Source organism: Marmota flaviventris, chromosome 1 (genome assembly GCF_047511675.1).
Source record: "Marmota flaviventris isolate mMarFla1 chromosome 1, mMarFla1.hap1, whole genome shotgun sequence".
Lineage (NCBI taxonomy): Eukaryota > Metazoa > Chordata > Mammalia > Rodentia > Sciuridae > Marmota > Marmota flaviventris.
The window spans coordinates 10240843-10266232 of record NC_092498.1 but is presented as its reverse complement, the minus strand read 5'-3'; positions in this window follow the sequence as shown (position 1 = coordinate 10266232).

Below are 25390 nucleotides of genomic sequence, written 5' to 3'. Positions count from 1 at the left end.
GCCCTTTCAGATTCACTGATGCACCAAGCAAAACAGCCAAGAAACGGCCACATGTTTATAGATTAATAAATGGACACAGAAAAGGTGGTTCATATACACAATGGAACACTATTCAGCCATAAAAGATGAAATCCCGCCATTTGCAACAACATGTGTGTAAGTGGAGATCATTCTGCTATGTGAAGTAAGTCATGCATTGAAATGCAAGGTAAGCATGATCTCACTCTTACATGGAGTTTAAGAAGTTGAGGTAACAGAAGTTGAGAGTAGAATGACAGCACCAGAGGCCAGGAATGGAGAAAGCTTGATCAATGGATATTAAATTATAGTTAGTAGCAAGAACTTCTTATTTTTTTTAAGGGTGGTGATCCAAATTGCATTAGCTTTATTTTTTTATATTTGTTGTTTCCATTTGTTGTTTTAAGATATACATGATACTAGAGAGTGTATTTTGACATACTATACATACATGGAATGCAATCCATTTCAATTAGGATCCCATTCTTGTGGTTGTACATGATCTAGAGTTACACTAGTAGTGTATTCATATATGAGCACAGGAAGATTATGTCCAATTCATTTTACTGTCTTGCCTATTCCCAAACCTTTCCCTTCCCTTCATTTCCCTTTATCTAATCCAATGAACTGCTATACTTCCCCTCCTTACACTCCCTTGTTTTGGTTAAGCACCCATATATCAGAGAGAACGTTTGACCTTTGTTTATTTGGGACCAGCAAATGCCATAATTTCACTCTTTTATGGCTGAGTAGTATTCCATTCTGTATATATAACACATTCGCTTTCTCCATTCATCTTATTTTTTTTTTTTTTTTTTGATACTGGGGAGTGAATCCAGGGACACTCAACCACTGATCCATATCCCCAGCTTTTTTTTTTTTTTTTTTTACAAACAGAGAGAAACTGATTTACTAAGGGACTCTCTATGTTGCTGAGGCTGGTTTTGACCTCATGATTCTCCTGCCTCAGTTTTGGAGCCTCTTGGATTACAACCACGCACCACCTCACCTGGTGTTCATTCATCTCTCGAAGGGCACATAGGTTGGTTCCATAGTTTGGCTATTGGGAATTGAGCAGTAGCAAGAAATTCTAATGTGATTGCCTGACGGGGCAACTATGGATAACAATAATGTGCTGCACATTTCAAAAAGCTAGAAGAAAGTATTTTGAAAATTTCCACCATAACAGAATGAAAAATGTTTGAGGAGATAATTATATTTAACTTGACTTAAATATCACACAGCATGTCCATGTATCAAAACATTACATGGTGTCCATTGATGCGTACAAGTCTTTATGATTTTATTCATCAGTTAAAATACTTTTTAAAGGAAAAAATAACAGGGAACTCATTTTAAAAACTTGTGGTTGTAGGTATGCTTCAGAAAAATAACCAGTAATAACAAAAAAAGAGGCAATTCTTGTATATATCTTTCTAAGAACTTTTGCTGATTAGTGGGAGCCACGCACAATGGAATACACAAGTTCATTTACACAAACCGCATAGTGGGCCCAACAGAAATTAGACAAATTATTGTCTCCATAATAAGTAAAAAATTGGCTGGGAAGAGCACAAGGAAATGTCCTGGTGTAATGGAGCTGTAATAAATACCAAGCAGAATACTAATTACAAAAGTCATATACTTTGGTCTCCTAAACAATACAAATCAGAGCTATGTGTTTTACTGTAGATATGCCTAATTTAAAAATAGTTTGATTAAAATCCTAGATAATATTCTTTCTAAGTTTGCTTATGTAGCAGACATGTCTATTGAAATGTCTTAAAATTCATATTCTCCAGAGGATATGTGTTGGACAAGTTCCTTGATAAAGAAATAAAAATGATCAAATTAAGTGATTTTGATAAAAACTACTCTCAGTATTATATGTGGTGGTATGATTTATTGGAAATGACTTTGGCATAACATTGAAGTAATTTTATTTGTCTTGGTCCTACTATTAATCTTCACAAATGATTTAAACACTATGGCTTTAATTTTCATTTCTGTGAAATGAGCTGCTGTACCACTTATCAATACACTTTCTCTCAGGTTTTTATTAAACCTTTATTGCTTCTTTGCAAAAATGAAGATATGTCTTCTAGATATTTCTTCTCAGATGGATGGTGCAATATTAATTAGAGTATTCTATGGGACACCAAAAAGGAAGGTATTTTGGTCTCACTGTGCTTGCACACTTTTCACAACAGGCTCCTGCAGCATGTGATGTCCTGAACATCTGGCCCCTGCAATCAGTAGCTCCTCGATTGTTCAGGTCCTGTATCATACAGAGTGCAAGAGGACCCAGAACCCAACACCTTGTTCAGGCACACACTCAGATGATGATGTGGAGTGGAGCAGGTGAAGGTGATTCACTGCCTTCAACCAACTTCAAAGCACTTCTCCCTGGAGCACAGAGGGGCAGAATTTCAGCAATTGCCATAGGTACAGAATACGAGTGATGTCCATGTCAACTGGTATATCATGTCCATGCTGTCTCAGCTGAGATCTTGGTTTCCTCCATGGATGAAACCATGATTTTCTTTTTCTTGGATAATGTATTGGTTTTCTATTGTTTTGTTATAAAATTACCACAAATTGAGCAACTTAAAGCAACAGCATTTATTATCTCACAGTTTCCATGGGTCAAAAATCTGGGAATGGTTTAACTAGGTCCTTCACTTAGTGTCTCACAAGGTTACAACTGATGTGTTGGGCAGGTTGTAATTCTTTCTGTAGCTCAAGTCCCTCTTCCAAGCTCTTGCAGTTGCTCATTGGAACAAATTAACATTCCTGTGAGCCTGTACTCTTAGTATTAATTTTAATCTTCTCCAATTTCTTTTTAATAAAAGAATTGCTGGACAACTTATGAAAGAGTTGTGCTTCCTAATCTCAGTTAAGTATTTTGCAATAGAATGATGTATCCTTGAGTACCACATATAAATAAGACATGTTTCCTCATAGTGGTATTAAAATAGCTGTATGTGATACTTTAAATCATTCTATTGTTAATTAAAATAAATTAGGAAAAATGAGAAGGATTATAATAAACACACTATAGTTCACGTGTTTGTGTGTGTGTGTGTTTGGTACTGAGCATTGAACCCAGAGGCTCTCTACTCTCTATCACTCTATCATTAAGATACGTCCCAGCACTTTTTTTTTTTTTTTTGAGTCAGATAGGGTCTTAGTAAATTGCTGAGGCTGGCCTCAAATTTAGACTTCTACCTCAGCCTTCTGAGTTGCTAGGATTACAGGTGTACACCACCATGCTGTCTATTTCATTTAAAAATTTTAAAGAACAACAACAAAAACGTCATATTCCAAATACTGTACAATCCAGCATTCAAGGAGGATTCTAGACCCTTCAGGATTCTAAGGCCTTCATTAACACTGTCATTAATAATGACAATCACAGAGAACATCTATTCCACAAGTTCCCAAAAATATAAGAATGTTGTGTATTAAATGTGGACTAGTTTTAATGTCCTGGAAACAAAAGAACATTCTAGATCCAGAAAGAAAGGACATAGAAAGGTCACTTTGAAATTTTTAAACAATGAAGAGAAATAAGAGAAAACAGAAAGCTATAAAATATCAGTGGAGGTAAAAATAGTAAATTGATGTTATGGAAAATCATGTTTTTGCATTTTATTCCAAATAAAATATCCTAATGTTTGTGATGGCAGGACACATTAAATCCTGGGCTTGTGGAAAAACATAGATATGTGATTAGCCTAGAGAATTCTGATGGAAGCATAGAAAATTAGTTGATTAGTTCCAAAAATAACATTTTAGTATGAATTTTCTTGCGGTAAGCAAGCACAGTGTATCAAAAATGTAATGTGTTAAAGGTGTGTTAAGTTTCTAGAGTGGTCTTCAGTAATTTCTGTCTCTTGCTGTTCATTACCTGGTATAATCTTCTCCCCATTAGTGGGCAGTTCTTGCCAATTCACCTCTTTTTTGTTTGTTTGTTTTGTTTTTTAGTGTTTTCTTTATTTATTTATTTTCCTTTTTAATTTGTTTAATTCAGTTACAAAGAAGAATAAAATTATGGCATTTGCCAATATGGATGGAGTTGGAAAATATCATGCTAAGCAAAATAAGCCAATTGCCAATTTAATAGCCAGAACCCTGCAGAAATGGCAGGGTATCAATTGTAAGACATGATTATCAAAAAGTTGAAGATTTCATCCTCTTTTTCTCTCTCAGTCCTGATAATAGGGGAAGTAGCTGTTCACATGGGAAATAACTAGTGTCTTTAGTCCTATAGTCCTGAGTCAGGAGACGGACCTGCCTGTAGCCACAGGAGTGGACCCTTCCCTGAGTGAGACCTGAGTGACCACAGCATGGCTGATACCTTGATGGCCATCCTGAGCAAGACCTTGAGCAGAGAAAACTGGTTAAGCCATGTCAAGATCCCAATGTGTAGAAACTCAAGACATCCAAAATGTCTTGAGTTGTTTTAAACATCTAAGATTCTGAGTAATTTAATGAAGAATTAGAAAGGTAATACAAAACATATATATCAGAATGGGAAACAAAGGAAGAGGGATATAAATTTGAATAGTTGATTCAGATTTACAAAAAGAGTATTACAGGACTGACAATTTCCATATTTCAAATAAGAAGCAAGTCCCTGAGAGTGAATTTACTGTTCACTCTAGATTGGTTTCTTTACAAACTTCAAAATCAACACTTCCAAAGGTGTTCTCATTGCATGTATTCTGGATGATAACGACTAAAATATTTGATCACAAGACTGATTTTAACTCTGCTCCTTTCTTCTAGAGAGTTTTAAAAAAATACAAATCGAATGTGGACAGTTAGAATTGTCAGGATTATGTGAGTGAATATAACCTTTACAACTAATGATGAGAATCAGCCCCAGAGTAAGGACAAACTTCAGAAGAGGATTGAACTGCAAGAAAGGAAATGTACCAGTGAAGGCAAAATTAAATAATAGATAGCTAATTCCTTCATTTAAAATTGTTGCAAAGCCCTCAGAAGAGACTTGTGCATGACAGGACCCATGAATGGAGGAAACTCTTCCCACAAATTTGTAAGTACTCTCTAGTGCTTGTTTATTATTTGATAACAAATTCACTGCTATCAATAAGTGGACCAATCTATCAGCTTATGGATTAGAGAATAGTCAATTGTAAGTACATAAAATAAATCAATAAGCATGTTAAAGATAAATATAATTATAAGTAGAATTATAATAAAGTTCTGAATAGGTAAAGCAATAAAGATAAACCTTTAAAAATTCCTCTTCAATTGAAAAGAACATTAATGGATATTAATACTCTGGGTGGTAGAAAAGGGTATTGAATAAATAATTTCAAGAGATCTATTGTATAGCACAGTGAGTATAATTAACAATGTATTGTAGTCTTGAAATTATGTGGAGAGAATAAAGTTGTTGTCACTACAAAAAAATATAAGTTTTAAAGGTAAAGCATATGTTGACTAGTTAGATTTTTGTCATTCCAAAATATGTGTATGTATGTATTTTAAAAAAAATATATTGTCCATGGTAAATTTAAAATAACCCCCCTACTCTTATTTCTCAGGACTCAATTACTTTGTTTATTTTTTGTTTGTTTGTTATTAAGTTAGGAGCACTCATGTGATGCACTTTGGCCAATGAATGATATGTGCTACTTTCAGGTAAGTTTCTGTTTTTGCTACCAGAAATGTAGATAAATCCTAGAGAATGACAATTATAAGTTGAAGACGACCTCATCACAATAGGAAAGAAGCTTTGGCATTTGAATTATTACTCAGAAGACGAACAGCATCCAACTATGAAAGACACAAATGCATGAAGGATACACCTGCTACATATTTGTAAATTTGGAATAGGACTTGAGCAATTAGAGTAGTATCACTGTTTTTGTTTGTTTGTTTTTTAATTTATCTGCCATGGTGGGTAGCATTTAGCAATCCTGGTGAATATATTTGTCAGGATTTCTGAGAATCTTTTCTGGAGGAAAACACAGATGAGGGAGCAAGGACATGGGAATGTGCACACTCCAAGGCTGAGGGGGTGTGAATTGCTACATCTGGGTTTTTATTTTCAACAAGTAAATTAAAACTATGTGACAACAATATTCAAAATCCACTTTTTCCTCAGGGATTATGATTATATTGACCTTTTTAAGAGATCATCCACATCTTTTTGTTAACTCGAGTGAGAGGTATAATCTGTGACTATGAACCACAATTAAAAACAATCCTCCAACTTCATTAGACTGTGCTCAAATCAACTGAAAATCTAGTTCAAGGATCAGCTTGGAACAGAGCACTGTAGCATAAAATGAAACACAAAGGATGTTCCATAAGTCAATTAATGATGAATGGCAGTACATTGCATTTTAAGGAAATTTCTAATAAGATATATGGATCAATGCTTGGCCAAATGTTGTTGAGCAGCATTTGTAATTAACTGGGACATGAATTAATGATTAGATTAATGACTCTTACAGGTATTGTTAATTTGGGAAGAAAAGAGGCAACTAGAAATCAATACACAACATATATAGAAAACAGATTAGTGGATAGGTAACAACAGAGAGAGAATCATTTTTTTTTTTTAAATGGGAGGCAGGCTATTCTGTTTTGATACTGATAATTTTTAATTTTCTACACAGATTCAACATATTTCAGTATATATAATTTAACAGCAATAATTCAGTTTATTTATAAAAGTCAATCATGGTTATTGTTGAGATAATGCACTGGTGTATTTGAGATGATTTGAATATCACTCTAGTCTTTGAATCTAGAAAACTTATAAAGTTCCTTGACTACTCTTATGGTTTATAATTTCCTAGTTTCTTTGACTCTGCTGTTCCCTATCTTGTTTTCTCACTTAATGGTCTTTCAATTCTAAGTAATAATAACTACACACATCTGCATATTCAAGTTTACAAGAACTGTACTATGAACAGCCTTGGGAGGAGAACCTAGTTATCTAGTGCTTATTCTCATGAGTGAGATAATGGAACTCTGCGACACAAATCTTAAACTTCTCTATTTTACTTAATGATAGTTTCTAGATGTGGCTTTTCAGATAAATGAAGCGGTCTCAAGTTCCTTATGGCTTCCAAGCCCACATTTTCCCTTGCACATCTAGGCCATTATATTCCCTGCAATTTCAGAAGGCTAACATGTTGTGGAAAATGAAGAGAGAGAGAGAGAGAGAGAGAGAGAGAGAGAGAGAGAGAGAGAGAGACAGAGAGAGAGAGAGAAAGAAGGAAAAAAAGAAAGAAAGAAAGAAAGAAAGAAAGAAAGAAAGAAAGAAAGAAAGAAAGAAAAGAGGGAGGAAGGGAGGGAGGGATGGAGAGTAGCAAGGAAGGAAGGAGAAAAATTAGCTTTAGGGGACACAAAATGTGCAGGTTCTCCCCAAATAAAGTTATGACAATACGAAATTCAGATTTCTCCCTTATAAACCTTTTGCAATTCTTACTCATTTATTTTACTATGGTCCATAATAAGCAGGAAAAACTGGGGAATCAAAAATAGTACTTATCTGAGATCTTTTTATAAACTGAGACTACTTAGCTCTCAAGAAGTATATGAGCCATAGGAACATATTGGGTAATTGAATCAATTTCTTACAACTTACTTCAAGGAGTACTTAGCCTGTTATCTGGGGGTTCCAAATCCACAGTTTCCACTAGCCATGGATTGAAAATATTTTAAATAAAACCAACTTTGTCTGTTCTGAACTTGTAGAGATTTTTTTGGTCATTATTCACTAAACAAAGAAGTGTAACAACCATATACAGTATTTATATTGTTGAGGCTAAGTTGCCCTTATCCAATATACTTAAAACTAGAAGAATTTTAAATTTAGTTTTTTTTTAAGATTTTGGAATATTTGCATATATATAATGAGATATTTGGGCCATGAGACCCAAGTCTAAACATGAATTTAATGGAGGTCATATACAGCTTATGCACAAACCTGAAAATACAACATTTTAGTGTATTTGCTTTTAGTCTATAACGAGGCCCATTGAATCAAGTATGGAATTATCCAACTGCGGTGTTATGTTAGGGCTTAAAACATTTCTGATCTTGGAGCTTTTTGGATTTCAAATTTTGGATTAGTAGTGTTCAAATTGTACTGGTAATCTGGAAATACTTGAAATGAATGTATGTGTATAGGTGAAATGCAAATAACATACAATGTTTATGGAGAGAACACAAATATCCCTGGACTGTGTTAGCTACATGTATCTTATAACCTGTGCTCTGAAGACTCAGTGATGATATTAAATAATGTTAATGCTTTAATTCTACTTTCTTCAAGTGTTCATCCTCCAAAATATGTACAATGTGTAAGCTGTTGCTCTGTGTTAATAAGGTCATACTTGTCTAGATCAATTTACATTTGAAAAATGACATGTTTCTGATGTAAAAATACCAATAAATTGCTCAAGGAACATTAGTGTGGACATGAAAAACAATGAGTATTTTTAAAATTCCTAGTGCTCAGACGCAATTTCTTGCTCTTTTAAAGTTCATACAGTATTTGAATTCGATATTCTCAAAAGTTTGAGAATCTTTATTTTCTCTTAAGTTACTAAGGATTGAATTTGTCCTAATCATTTGCATCAAGGTCCAAAATTAATGTAATGTATTTTAAGAATGCCTGTAGTTGCTGCAAAAACACACATTCTAGAATTCTGTTTCTAAATTATCCCAGTATAATAAATAAGACATACCTACTCCAGGATTTTATTCCCACAATTGTTGCTTCTCTTCCTCATCTGAGTTTAATCCATATGAACGTCCTAAGCATGTGCCTCATTTCAGTTTTGCTCAAATCCCTACCCCATTTGGTACAATTATACCCCAGCTTAATTCCAATAATACTTATTTATACACTGTCATTTCCTTTTTCTTTCTTAATGCCACAAGAGGTTTTTCAAGTTCATTAGTGTGTCTTTTCAAACATCCAATTTCATGTGGGTTAATCTTCCCAATTGCTCTTTGTTTACTTACATTATTCTTATTTCACTATTATTTCCTGAGACAACTTTTGATTTTTTTCAATTGTTCCATTTCTTCTTTAATAACATGTATATTTTTCAGCTTTTCTTCTTTTCTACAATAAGTAGCAAGGTTATAATTTTCCTGCTAGAGCTTTATTTCCCAAGCTTTATATGTAGTGTTTTTTTCCTAATCTCCCATTTCCTAGGAGTTCTAATTTTCTAAGATTTCTTCTTATCTTCTTTTATATAAGTTAATAACTGTTGGGGTTTGTAGTGTCCAAATGAATGATGTTTTTAAGGAGGCTATTTTTATAATTTTCTTCTCATTATTTCATATCTAATAGTATGATGGCCAGAGAATATAGTTTCTTATGGTAACAATGTGGGTAGCAATCTTTAGAAATCTTTTACTTTATGAGCAGGTATGTTATCAATTTATTTATGTATATATTTATAGTAGTTAAGTAGTGCTTGCAACATGTTTCTCTTCATTTGTGGTACAGAATATTATATAAATACATATTATTAAATCAGGGTTATTAACTATATAGTTTAAAATTTTTATTTTCTTAAATTTCCTTTATTCTTGTTCTATGCCTAAAAGCTGGTAATAAATTATCACTATTGTTATGGGTTTAGGTATGAGGTGTCCCCCAGGAGCTCATGTACAAGACAATGCAAGAAAGTTTAGAGGTGAAATGACTGGGTTAAGAGAGAGCCTTAACCCAGTGAATTAATTCCCTGATTGATAGGGTGGTAACTATAGGAGGGGAGGATGTGGCTGGAGGAGGTGGGTCACTGAGGGTGTGCCTTTGCCACAGTCTGGCTGGGCACAAATGCCGCAGTCTGGCTGGGCACACAATCACGAGCCACCACACAGCTTGTAGATTCAAACAGCAACTCTTTATTCCCGAACTCACACCAGCCGTCTACAAACACGTTCTGGGGAAATCCACGTTCTCTGCCCAAATTCACATCCACTGGGCTTCTATCTCCAAAATATACTGTCTGAATCCCTTGAGAACTCAAGGGGAACTCAGGCAGCAGGATACGCCCTATTCCCAGCAGGAATAATCTTAAACCTTAAACCTGGAACCTAAACCGGGAACGCCCTAATCCGCCTTGGTCCTTGAGCAAGGTCACCTACATTCAATGTCACTGCAACATGGGGTACGCTGGCAAGGAAATTGTCATACCTACTTGGCTAATGGCTCCCAGCATGCCTTTAGGGTTCATATTTGTCCTTGATGAGTGGAATATTGCTCATTCTCTGCTTTCAGGTGCCATGTCCCCCCGATGTTTTGTTCTACCATGCTGTGTCCACCATGATGTTCTGCCTCACATAGCAATGGAGTAGGCGGTCTGTGGACTGAGACCTTGGGAACTGGGAGCCCCCTCAATAATTTTTTTTTCCTCTAAAATTGTTTTTCTTAAGTCTTTTGGACATGGTGATGAAAAGCTGACTAAAAAAACTATTATTTTTGTAAATTTATGTTCGTAATCCTCCCATTTTTATATACTTACTCAATTTCCATCTATGTCACAAAGCTGAATTAATCTTGACTCTTTATGGTGGAATGAGATGGACATCACTACCCTAAGTTCATGTATGAAAAAGACACAAATGGTGTGAATATAGTTTTTATACAAGCAGAGAGATAAAAAATTGTGCTCTACATATGTAACATGTATTGTAATACATTCTGCTGTCATACATAACAAATTAGAATAATTTTTTTTTAAAGTTGAAGTAATCAAAACAACATGATATTGGCATAAAAATAAACACAAAAACAAGTAGAAAAGCATTGAGAGCCTGTAAATAAATGTACGTAGACTCTGTTTCTAGGTTTATGAGGTAAATAAATGTGTATCTACTCTGCTTCTAGGTTTATGTTGATTTGAGATGTTTTAGTGCTTTCATTTGTGCATTATAGTTGGTCATAGTGAGGTTCATTTTGATGTAATAACACATCCATGCCACATGTTGTGCTTTATTTCAGTTACCACATGTTCTTTCTCTTTTCTCTTCCCTGCCCCTGTTCCCTATCCTCTAATCTACTGGTCTTCTTTCTATTTATTTATTGCTTCTTTTAGTTGAAGCTTTATGAATATACATAAAGGCAGAGTTCACGGTGACATATTCATATTTGTACACAGGATAATTTTACTGATTTCATTCCACATTACCTCCTTTCTCCTGTCCTTCCTCCATCCTTCTCAATCCCCTTTTCTCCACTGATGCCCCTGCTATCTTTGTGGGATCCCCTTTCAACCTTTATTTTTTCCCTTACTTTGGTCTAGTTTTCACATATGTCAGAAAATATTCAATGCTTGACTTTCAGAGTCTGGCTTATTTCATTTGGCAAACTTTGTTCACTTCCAGCCACTTACCAACAAATGCCATAATTTCACATATATATATATAAAATGTTTTATTTACCAATCATCTGTTTACAGGCACTTGAGCTGGTTCCAGAACGTGACTATTATGAATTGCACTGCTGTAAACATTTATGTGTCTGTATCACTTTGATAAACTGATTTTAGTTCTTTTGGATAATTACTATGGAGTAGTATAGTTAGGCCATATGGTAGTTCTATTCCTAGTCTTCTCAGGAATTTCCATAGTGCTTTCCAGATTGGTTTTCCTTATTTGAAATCCCACCAACAATGTTTCAGTGTACCATTTCCCCCCCAAGTCCTTACCACTTTTATTATTTGTATTCTGGATGATTGCAGTTTTAATTGGAATATGGTGAAATCTCAATGTAGTTTTGATTTGAATTTCCTGGATTGCCAAGTATCTTGACATTTTTTCATATATTCGTTGGCCATTTATATTTATTCTTTTGAAAAATGTTTGTTTAGTTATTTTGCCCATTTATTGATTGGGTTATTATTATTTGTTGTTGTTAAGCCTTTTGAGCTCTTTATATATTTTGGATATTAAACCTGTGTTGGAAGAGTAGGTGGCAGATTTTTTCCCATTCTGTAGGCTCTCTCCTTACACTTTAAATCTTTTGCTTTGCTGTGCAGAAGTTCCTTAATTTGATGCTAGGTTTTATTTCTTGAGTTTTAGGGGTCTTGTTAAGGAAGCTTGTGAAAGTGGAAGTAAGTGTTGAGCCTACATTTTCTTTTCTGATTTAATTCCCAAGTCTTCGATCCATTTTGATTTGACTTTTGTTCAGGGTGAGAGATAGGGATCCAGTTTCATTCATAAACATGTGGATACCCAATTTTCCCAGCATCATTTGTTAAAAAGGTTCACATATATGTTTTGAAATTTTTTCAAGTATCAGATGACTCTAACTAGGTGGGTTGATATTTTATTCAGCTTTTTCATTGCTATGACCAAAAGAATCAACAAGATAAATCCCCCTATCATGAGATTAATGCACTGATTAGGTTAAAACATTCACAACCCAATCATTTACTTATAAATGTTCTTGTATTGTCTCATACATGAGTTTTTGTGAAACATTTCGCATCTAAACCCTAACAGTTGATCTCTGTGACATCTATTCTATTAAGACGTTTTTCACACTTATTTTTATACTAATACCATACTGTTTTGTTAATATAGCTATGTAGTAGAATTTGATATTGAGTATTGTGATGCCTTCTGCATTGTTCTTATTTCTCAGAATTTCTTTTGCTATTCTGGATCTTTTATTCTTCCAATGAATTTTAAAATTGTGTTTCTAGTTCTGTAAAAAATGTCACTGGTATTTTTATGGGGATTGCAATGAATAGGTATAACACTTTTAGAAATATGGTCATTATGACAATATTATTTCTGCTATTCAAGAACATGTGAGATAATTCCATCTTCCAAGGTCTTCTTCAATTTCTTTCTTCAGCATTCTATAATTTTCATGGTAGAAGTCATCCACTTCCTTGCTTAGATTAATTCCCAAGGATTTTCATCTACTTTGAGGTTATTTTGAATAAGATAATTTTCCTGATTTCTTTCTCATTAGATTTTTATTAGATTATAGCTATGAATTTCATTTTGATCTTAAATCCTGATAATTTGCTGAATTTATTTATCAACTTTAGAAGTATTGTGATGGAGTTTTTCTGAGTCTTTTGATGTAGAATCATGCCTTCAACAAAGATAATTTGACATCTTCTTTTCCTGGTTTCATTTAATTTCCTTCTCTTGCCGGATTGCTCTGCTTACAATTTCAAAAACTCTTTTGAATAAGAGTGGTGATGGTGGACATCCTTGTCTTGTTCCCGATTTTAGAAGTACTGTTTTCAGTTTTTCTCCCTTCAGTATGATATTGGCTTTGGATTTGTAATATTTAGTCTTTATGATGTTGAAGCAAGTTCCTTTTAGGCCTACTCAGTACAATGTTTTAACATAAATTGGTACTACATTTTGTCAAAGTCTTTTCTGCATCTATTGAGATGATCATATAATTCTTGTCTTTAATTCTATTTTGGGTGGTGAATTACATTTACTGAATTGCATATGTTGAAACAACCTTGCATCCTGGAATAAAATCCACTTGACAAAGGTATACTATCTTCTTAATGTGTTTTTGAATATGCTTTACAATATTTTATTAATATTTGTTGTACCCAAATTTATCAAGAATATTGGTCTGTAGTTTTCTTTCCTTGTTGTGTCTTGGTCTGGTTTTGGTATTAAGGTGGTACTGGGTTCATAGAATGCATTTAGCAGTGTTTCCACTTTTCAATTTCATGGAATATTTTGAGAGAGAATGACATTAGTTCCTCTTTAAAGATCTGGTAGAATCAATCTGTTATCCTGAGCTTTTCTTTGTAGAAAGACTCTTAATTACTGTTTCAATCTCACTGCTCAATATTGGTCTTTTAAGGTTTTTCTATATGTTCGTGATTCAATTTGGGAAGGTCATATGTATCTAGAAATGTGTAAATGTCTTCTAGATTTTCCAATACTTTTTGGACTATAAATTTTCAAAATACCTTCTAATGATCCCCTAAATTTCAGAAGTGTCTGTCACGTTATCCCCTAATCTCTATTTTTTGTTGATTTAGTTCCTTTTCTTTCTTTCAGCTACTTTGGCTAAGATTTTATCAATTTGTTCATCTTTTCAAAGAACCAACTTTTGTTCCATTGATCCTTGGCGTTATTTTTTATTCCGATTTCATTAATTTTGGTTCTGATCTTAATTATTTCCTATCTTCTACTGAATTTGATATTAGTTTGCTCATCTTTTATTTAGGGTCCTGAAGTGTAGCCTTAGGATATTTTTTGAGACCTTTCTGTTATTTAATGTAGGCACTCAATGCTGAGATTTTTTTCTTTTCTTTTCTTTATTATAAGTGCCACAAATTTTCCACTCAGGATTTTTTAGTATATCCTCAAAGCTTTGATAAATTGTAATTTTTATTTTACTTCAATTTAGTTTATTATGGCCTGCACTTGAGATTTGCTCCTTGGTACAGAAGTATATTGTTTACTTATTGAGTGTTTTGAAACTTTTCTATTATCTTTCTGTTACCTGTTCCTATTTTGGTTCCATAAGACAAGTGAAATCATGCTCTGTGAATTCAATTATCCTGGACTTGCTGATTTTTTTTCCTTTTTTTTTTTTTTTTTTTTTTTACATTCCAGGATATATTCTACTTTGGTAAATGTTCTAAAAAAGTGTATACTAGAGGAATACTTCAATCCTATTCATCAGAGGTAAACACCTCAACTCCCTACAAAGCTCGCTGGGCACTATTCCCAGGGTCAGCGAGGCCACACCTTCATCAAGGTGTGGTAAAGATGGAATTGTAGGCTCCACATGTGGCTCATAAGGCTGTGAGTGGGTATCTGCCTGTGGTATCTGCTATAATGTTGAGTGTTATTTTCTTAATTTTTCTATTGTTCTGATTTACCATTTTCTGGGCCTTTGCCTAGAAAAAGTAGGTTTTGGGGGAGATTACTTTGTTTCATTTGTTTGTTTGCATGTTCATGTTGGTGTCTTGAATTGTCAGTTTCTTCAACTTCGTGCAGAGATTATATGAGAAAAAAATGAAAATAACCTTAACTATGTTATAGTTCTTCCGGTGGCCAAAGTTTCTAACCAGATTGCCTCCTCTCAGCTTTTGGAATCTTTTGTTTGTTTTATATATAATGTTATATAATGTCCAGGAATTGCTTTTGCTAATTTTTTTTTTTTAACTAGGGATTGAATCCAGGGGCACTTAATACTGAGTCACATCCCCAGCTTTTTTTTTTTTTTTACAAGACCTTGAAAAGTTGCTTAGGGCCTCATTAAGTTGCTGGGGCTGGCTTTGAACTTTTGATCCTCTTGTATCAGCTTCTTGAGCTGCTGGGATTACCAGCATGCACCACCACGCCCAGCTAGTGTCCAGGGATATTGAGCTGTACTTTTATGGAAGAATAGAGAGAAAATGTTCATATTCTTTGTTTTCTGCCTTCCATATTTTTACTCATAAAACTTTTTCAAATACCAATATGATATAATTGTACCTAACTTCCTTAATTTGAGAGTTTACGGTCAACTTTTTACATGAAGAATATTCTGCTATTTGAATTGACAGGAAGAATTACTCCTGATTGTAAGTAACATCATTGTGAAGAGAGCTTTAAAATTACTATCATCCTTTACTATTGGGGGGGGGGCACAATGGCAAGGCTTACACCATCACTAGGCAAACAATCCAATCCCTAATTACAGCTGTTCTGAGGTTGTAGTTACTGAAGCACTTCACATCCAAAATATCTATATTACCATATCTTAGTAAAATACAACTTGCACGTATTTACAGAACATAGATGCACCGTTGATTCAACTTGGAATACAGAAAAACAGAAATAAAATAGAAAACATCTCTTTTATTTGGCAAATTTTAATAGCAAAGGCACTATTAATTTTTTGCAGTCTCCTTGTCTCTAACAGGAAATCTGGAATGAAAATTCCTGTGTCGTGATTCCCTAGCAGCTGGTTTTATTGCAAAGCAAGCACTGCTTAATTCCTAGGATCAAGAGGGCTAGTATTAGAGAATTATTTTTTTCCAATATTTTAATAACCACAGCTGTGCTTACTCATGGGTGGTAAAAGGGTAGAAGAGGAAAAATTCCTAGGATTTGTGTGATCATCAAAAATATCATTCCTGAGGGTAACCACAATTCTTAAAAGCCATCTATTCATATTCTGCAGATAAACTGCATAATTAGCAAGATGTTTAGCTCCTGTGGTGAGAAAGTAAATTGAGAAAATTAAATAGCTGGCTTATTTGGATACTAAACATATTCCCTGTGTAGATTTATTTAGAATTTTTAAGGTGTATTAGAGACCTGCAATATAAAGTTAGAGATATAACAAAATATTTGACATAATTTTAAAGAGTCAAAGTCCTTTTTTGCTATGCTAAATTACACTAATATAGTAAAATAATTTAAAGAGTAAATTTCAATACTGAAAAAAATTATATATTTTGCTATAGTGATTCTATTCAAATATTTTATATTAAAGCAGTATTTTAAAGCACTTTATATATTCAGGCAGATTTTATCCTTATGAGCCATAATTAATCTTGAATTTAAAAGGTTTTAATCTGGTTTTCATATCTCTACATACTTCAATGTACTATAAATAGATAGTAGAATAAGTTTGAACAATAATATTATGAATATGGAACAATAATCATTTTTACTATATTGTTTTTTAATCTTGACTACACCCACTAAGGAATACATTCTCTCATCAATTTTGTGAGTTAAGGTTAATGTTCTATAACATGCAAAGTATTCAAATTTTATAATAGATTCTTTCTTCCATTTGAAATTGATTAAATATTTTAATACAATCTTCTTTTGTACCTACAATCAGATAATGGTTGTTCCCTAGCTCCAATTAAACATATTTTCTCCTCTTAAAGTAACCAAAGGAATCATAAAAATGAGGAGAAATAAGGGGCAGCTGTTCACAGAAAGATGAAATAGTGACAGCATCATTTGATCAAAAGTGGATGAAAAATCTTGAAAAAGATTGATTAATGTCATTAGCTTGAGACACAATATGTAGTGATGTTGTCATATAATCTGGCCGGTAACAGAAAAGATGAATATTCAAAACATTTTCTTGAGGAATAAATACTCAAAAGTATTAGTGCATATAATTCAGATATAAATGAATAGCAACCAGACCTCAAAGCTTCTCTTACTCTCGACTCTTTACTCTTATCAAAGTCTGTGAAAGCTTCCATTCTCATTTGTTGCAAGGTGCAGTTGGGGTATCACCTTTGCCTTGGTAGAAGGATCAAAAGCAAAACTAAGATGCCATCATTAAATCACAGGTGTCCCCATCATGGGCTCTCTGTAGCATCAACTCAATTTCATAATATATAAACCCATCTAATGCTGATAATGAGAAAATCCTGGGAACAGAAATAGAATATTTTCTTAAGAAATATTGATTATTGTCCTTACTAGAGATTCCTTTAACTCTTATTCTTACATTTACTTCTCCACAAGGTCGCATAGTCAATCATCCTTTCATTCCTTTGCTTCTCCATATTATGGTTCTGGCATTGTGCCAAGCCTTGAAAACGTTCAGGACATTGAAGGTGGGATATTAACAATTAGTGAATATTTTCAGTCTGGCGGAGAAAAGCAAATAATAAGAAAACTGTAACACAATGTACTGATTTATATTTACAATAGAAATGAAATGATGAGAAAAAGAATCAGGGAAAAATAGATTTTCCTGAGACCATCAGGGAATGTTTTAAAGAGGAGATTATATTTCAACTGGGTCTTCAAAAGTGAACACAATTTTAAAAGAAAGAGAAAGGACAGAAAGTATGATGAGGGAAAAGTCCATGATATTTCTCCCAGTGAGTAGTGAAATAAATGGGTTTCAGCAGGTCGAGGTAGATAGTGAAAAACTGTCATGGACAAGAACCAGGCTGCCCTGAAAAATCTCCTGAGCACTGACTATCTTTTGAGATTTAGCAGACATTATTATATCAACTCATTTCTTCTGAAACTTTCTTTATAAATATCTCTTTTCTCAACCATTTAGAGACATGTAGGAGGGGAATGAGTGTGGTTCATTCTGTAAAATGCTTCCGTTAGTCTTGTCCTCCAATGGTATTGTAATTCTTTCAGGTTGACCATGTTACTTGGGATTAGTATTGTAGATAAATATGATTTCTCAGAAGGGCAGTAAAACGGGCCATTAAAAACTTAGCACAAATTAGCTTTTTCAATGTAATTGACTGCACACAGAGGGGCCATAAGGGATTTGGGACATGAAGCAGACCCATTTCAATGCAAATGAAGGGAAACAAAAGTGTGCCTAAATGGGATGCTATTCAGTCAGGTGAGACCTGAGCAGAAAACCAAAATAGATTCTTTGGACAATCTGAGGCAACATGAAGCTTTTGATTATCAAAACTGAGAAAATTACTAAATCAGTAGTTTTTTAGGTGCTGAAACCAAATATGAGCTCTGTGAGCTCATTCTCCTGGTCCTCCCAAGTTGGTTTATATTAGCAGAGCAAACAAATGCAAAAGATTCACAGGACTTTAAGGGTCAAGTCACCTTAGGCTTTGAGTACCATTCTTTTGAATAACATGTTCCTGATGACCACACATAGGCATGGGTGTGGACACGAGGCACTCCCAATATCTCAGCATTTCAGCATGAATGAATTATGAAGAACTTCTAAAAAAAAATGAAAAAAGAAAAAAAAAAGAAGTTCTTCATCGAAACCTCACCGTCAGGATAATGCCCATGATAACTAACTCTAACATGAATTATCTCATTTCATCTATGCTGCCATTTCAAGTTGTACTGTCATTTTCTTTATTCCTCTGTATTACTCAGGAAATGAACAATTATAGGGTTTGAATCTCATTCAAAAAAGGCAAGCATGATACTTAAATCCATGTCCTATTCATGTCACTCAAAGTTTTAGGCTTTAGATAAAATTAACAATAATATTTCCAATGGTGACCATGAGTTTTTCCCCTAAAGATTGACCAAAGATAACATCTCAACAATTGCCCTGAGTTCCAGGCAATATTTTAATATCCTATATTTCTGATTCAGAAAGTGAAGTATCAAAGACACAAAGTCCACTCATCAAATCTGGTAAATTGCATCTTTCAGCCATCTAAGCTAGTCTGGATCTGATCTGACCAGCCTTTCTATGCCTTCTGAGAGTGGCTGGAGGACTGCTGGTGGTCAGTCACACAGGGTTTGTCTGTAGAATTTTGCATGCCATGACATTCAGGATCCTCCAAGGCACCACTGCTAATAAGCAATGCTAGGAAGCCAGGAGACCTTATGGGGAGAGTTTCTGAGCCTCATGCACAGGAGCTGAGCCTCTTTAACCCCTTCCTATCTGGCTCTTATTCTTGACATAACTTATATTCCCCACCTCAAAGCACACATGCCCATACACACACATTTAGCTATTTAGGATTCATTGCAAAAAGACTTTATATGCTTACATTAAAGAGCTAGAACATATAAAGAAAAAAATTTGAAATCACTTTGAGAGAATTTATCTATTAGATTCTCCTCCTACTTTAAAAGACATTATTTTTTCTTACAAAAATTAATATCAGAGCCTTAACAAAACGTGTGAGTCCTGGAAAAGGCAGACTAGCAATGTTTTCTTTTCTTTTATTTTTACAGAAATGGGATCCTATATTTAAAATTAAGAAAAAAAATGGAATATTAGAGGCAGTGAGATTTAATGAAAAAGTATGAGACTAAACCAAGTTACCTAACATATAAATTTTGTCTTCTACTAAATGTTTTTCCCTATTCCTGTCCCAACTTTGAGATGAAGAATTTGGACTTCTTGACCTTGGTTATTTCCAGTTAGTTTCTGTTAAGTATTGGATAGTATGGTAAACAGGGAATATTATAACAGGAGCTAAAATATTATATTTTTATATAGAATCTCTTACTTGCTTCATAAAGTCCAATGAGTTTTGAGAATAAAGATCAGAATTGTCTGCATACTGGATAGAATTGGGCTCACTGAATCTAGTCAAGGTTGTGTTTGACTCACAAAATAGACAAGCATTTGGCTGTTGAAAATTGACAGTACAGGTAATTTTGTAGCCATCAAAATTGTGCTTTTAAAGACTTTCTGAGCAGAAATGCGCAAAACTTTATTCCAATTTTTGAAGCACAGGACTTTGAAAACTAGAAAAACTCAGTAGAATATATTTTATATATATATAAAATCAAATGTTCTTTTTTACCACCTGGCTGTCATTAGAAAATATGAGGAAGATGGTGGCATTCACCTTCTTACACCCTTCTTTTAAGTGAGTTAAGTAGAAACAGGTGTTTATACCTTATCAGATGTAAATGAGCCTTTGCAAACACCTGCCAACTAAAACTCTCTGGTCCTTGAGACTCGGTTTGCTATCAAAACTTATACAAAAAGTTGGATTGTGTTTAGTGTGTTTTAGTTCGGGTGACTTTGTAGATTTTCATTAGTTAAATATGAGGGGGAGGGGCTGTGAAGTGGCTCAGTGGTAGAGTGCTGGCCCACCATGCAGGAGGCACTGGGTTCCATCCTCAGCACCACATAAATGTAAAATAAATATATTGTGTCCACCTAAAACTAAAAAATAAATATTTAAAACATAAAAAATAGGAGGGGGAAAAAGAATGAAATACCAGTTAATGTACCAAGTGTTTTTTAAGATCATTGAGCATGTCTAGATAAAGCTCCACGTTGACTTCAAAAAACTATGAGTTCCACAGTGTGTGAATTTAAAAAAAAAATGCACATTTGATAATAAATATGATTGAAGTGATTACCCATCCATATGTTTAACTCTGTACATATACAATAAATGCAGAAAAATAAATCAATGAATATCCACTAGCCTAGATTGCTGTACTCTAAGCCAAAATATGTTAAGAATGGGAGAAAATAAATTTATGGAATACCAAAGAAATTCATACAAAAATTTTACCTTTGATCTCCTATTCCCACCAATCATGATTTCTAAGTCATGGGAGCATTGCATAGAGATATATATCATTGTATGACTAAATCTGTACATATTACATAAAAAAATCACATTTCTGCAGTCTAATTTGCCATCCTCTGTAAATAAATGGATATTTGGAGTTAGTCTTCATTATAACAAAAGTTTCTACTCAGTAGGGACAGATGCAAGTTATTTTGATATAAAATGCTACCTAAAGGTAAATAAAGAGGTTATCAAATTTGAAAATTTAGATTCCACATTCTCAACCACAGGACACTGAAGTTTTTATTTTCTAATTTGTTCATTTATTTATCATTCATTTTATTTATTTCTTTCACTTCATTTTGGTGTTGGATTATTCTATGTCAATGCTGATGTATCTCAAAATATTCTATGAATCCTTCCTGTGAATAGCTGCATGACAGCAACCTCAATTCTTCAAATTTCTGTCCACAGTATTTGCCTATTATTGAACTTTATTTTGGTAGAAGCATTAAATCTGTATTATTTTATGTCTGACTTCTTTCACAATTCATAGTATCTTTGAGATTTCCCTATGGTTTGTATGTATCATTATTCAATATTTGATATTGTTGAGTCATAAGCCATTGTGAGCCTTCTACATCCATCTACATGGGCTAATTATAAATTGAGCTCTTATGAATAAAAGCTTCTATAGCTTTTTCAGTATGATTTTGTGTGTGTGTGTTTGTGTATACATGTATGTGGACATACATGTGGTAAATTTCTAACAGCAGAATTTTTGGATCACATGGGAAGGTCATGATGATTTCATTGAAGACTGCAAAATAGTATTTAAAATAACTTCTATTTTAAATTCGCACTAGCCATTTCTGAGGTCTATACCTGCACAACTTCCTTTCTAGCGTGTGTGTTCGTGTTTTTAGTTTTGGAAATTCTAGTGAATCTGGTCTAGTATTTCATTGAAGTTTTAATTTGCATTGTCAGAATTATTAATGATTTTAAGCATGTATTTATTTGCATACCTGGCATTCTGACTCTTCAAAATATTAACTGTCAATTGAAGACCATTGTTCATTTTAAGAACTGAATTGTTTGATTTTCATGATATGGTTTTCAAGGGTCCTTTACTTTGCATAGAATCCTTTGTGTGTATGTATGTCTACATTGTTGCAATGTGTTTCTTTTATTCTTGCTTTTCTTATTTTCATCTTTTCTAACTTGATGCGAGGTCCATTTGTCATTTTACTATGCGTATGTGTTCCTGGTTGGTGCCTATACTAATTTGTTCAGGCTGTCCTGAAGGGCCACATCTGGGTGGTTTAAATGCTCTGCATTGTCCATGGTCCCAGAGGCTGCAAGTCCCATATGAAGTTGCCCAGAAGGCTGGTTCCTCCTGAGGACTGTGGAGGAAGAATTTGTCCCAGGTCTCTCTCCAGGGCTTGTAGAAGGTTGCCTTCTTCCTTTGACTTCACATCTTTTTCCCAGGTTTTTGCCCTTGCTGAGATTTTGCCTTCTTATGAGAACACCAGCCATGCTGTACTGGTATCCCCTAATGAACTCATCTTTATTTAAGTTAAATTTCATCTAAAACCATTCCATTTCCAAATAAGGTCACATTCCGAGGCATTAGGAGTAATAACTTCGTGATTTTGAGGACTGGAGGGGTCACAGTTCAATCCACATCAGTATCTTTAATGACACAACAAACATTCGCTCACTAGTTTGAAAATATATTCTCTCATGATTTCTTCCATCAGCTTCAGAACTGTAGTGCTCAAGTTGAGGTCAAAGACTTGTTCCTAGTATGTTGTTGTCGCTTGCTGAAAATTGGAAAGTAAGCTTCAATTTCCTCCATAAAGTAGCAGCTATTACACTACTACATACTGAAAATAGTTTTCTTTCTCCACTAATTTTTGATACACTTACCTAAAATTAAAATTAATTGACTACATTTATGATGTTATTGTCTAAGATTAAAATTGGACATATGTTTGTGTGTCTGTATCCATTTTAATGTTTTTTTTAATCTCCCTGTTGATAACCACACTATGTTTGTTAGTTACTATAACCTTCTTATGTGGCTCCACAATAAATCTTAAAATCCTCTTCAGTCCCTTGTTCTGTAAGTACCAACTGACTTAGCAATTCTACATTCCTTCCTCTGTTTTCCCCAACCAATGAGATTGTCTTTCTTTTTTTGCACTTTATATTCCTACATCATAATCTAAAAAAAAAAAAATGCTCCAGAGAAAAGCTACAGTCAATGTGGACCTTCTAACATCTCTCTTAAAAGTTCAGGCCCACCCTATCTTCAGGGTAGTAATAGTTTCTACATGTATTTTCTTTAGTCGTATAATTGCTTACTAGGAAAAGTTTTATTAAAACCAGCCACTCCATTAACAGGATCACAAGTCAACCTCCAGTTGCTTTGATTCTCCAATTATTTTGCTCAAATAACATATGCATATCTGTATATAAATACATTAGAGTCTATATTACATATACAATGGATAAAACCTTATGTATATGCCATCTATGTAAAATCTAATAGATTAGATTTTGCTTGCTAACTCTGCTTCCTTACTTCCTACCTAGAATGACAACTATAGAGTTGTTGTTTGACATTCTGTAATGCTAAAAATGGGAGATTAATAACTAAAAGTTTATGGCAGTAGAATCTGTCAATAGGGAGACTAAGCTTAGGCAGATGTGTTCAGCATCCTGTACTTAATTTATACAGGTAGAAGCACAGCCTGTGAGCACACGTCAGATTGCAGTGGCTACAGAGGCTTCAGATAGAGCCAAGAACCTGGGGAACCAACCATGTAAGGATGGCTTGGAATTTCATAAGGATAGTGCAGTGGAAAGAGAAAGCCTTTGGAAACACAAATCCAGTGGACACCTAGTTGGAGCATGTATATATATACACGCACACACACATATACACGTACATATATAATTTAACCACCATAAGCAATGACCACCTAATGAATTAAAAGAGTGTCTTAGTAGTTTTCGTTTATGTTTTTGGTACTGGTGATTGAACCCATGGGCACTGAGCCACTTCCTCAGCCACATCCACAGCCCTTTTTATTTATTTTTTCATTTCCAAACATGGTCTAGCTAGAGTGCCTTACTTGGCCTCATAGTAACACCTTTTTTAAGGTTGTTTCACAGATTAAAACAGTTAATGTACACAATGGTTTTAGCAGAATGGTTCTCACTTCCTTAATTCATAACAGAAGATGATTATTGTTACTGCTGAAGGCAAATGCAGCTATCTTTCCTTGAAGGCCAGAAAGCAACAAATGTTGTCTCTTCCTGGCAAATATTTACCTGTAATCTGAGTTTATGCTAGCTTCCTGAAAGATAATGAAGGAACAGAAACAAACAAAACTGAGCATGGCTGGTTAAGAGATAGCGGAGAAAGAACAAAACTGATTTTCAGCCCTCAAACCCTCGTATATTTTGAGATGATAATTCGTCTGAAATTCATTCTTCCAGCATAACATAGAGTCTCTACACTCCCTGTGTGGGTCTAACAAACCATGCATGTTAATACAGAAAGAAAACTGTGAGAAGAGCTTAACATACTGCATGTGCATTATATCTCTAGAAACATGAATAGTTAGAGTCGATAAATGCCTAATTTTGAGTTTCTGTCAGTTTTAATTTTTATCAATTCTTCCACTTTGAACTGTTGTAATTTAATGTTTTTGAGCATAGTGCATCTTAAGAATTACAATGCTGTTTTATGGTTATGGAAAATCTCTACCCCTTATGTTTTTGGCAAACTTTCACACAATAATTAGAAAAATATACCAGCTTAGAATTTGTACTGATATTTAAAGAAATAGCAGCTGAGGTAATAAATACTTTCTAAGCACAAACTACTCCTCCTTAATATTTTATTTAACAAATATGTAGTGAATGTTTGTATTGTTCCAGGTGCACCACACCCCCCCCCCACACACACACAGTATGATACAATCCCAGGTTAGGGATTATATTGACAGATTCTACTGCCATAAACTTTTAGTTATTAATCCCCCATTTTTAGCATTACAGAATGTCAAACAACAACTCTATAGTTGTCAATCTAGGTAAGAAATAAGGAAGCAGAGTTAGCAAGCAAAATCTAATCTGTATATTATATTTTACATACATGACATATACATAAGGTTTTATCCATTATATATGTAATATAGACTCTAATGTATTGTAAGGAAACTCATTTGTGAACCTCATCTAAAGTGTACCACTAGTATTAAAGACAGAAAGCACTAATATTTTCTGCAAAAGCAGATGGTGGGCTAAGATGGGAGGTAGCCTTTCTATTGTGTCTTAACTCATCAATTACATCATCTTAGGAGGTCAGGAGGGACGAGGGATCTGCTAGA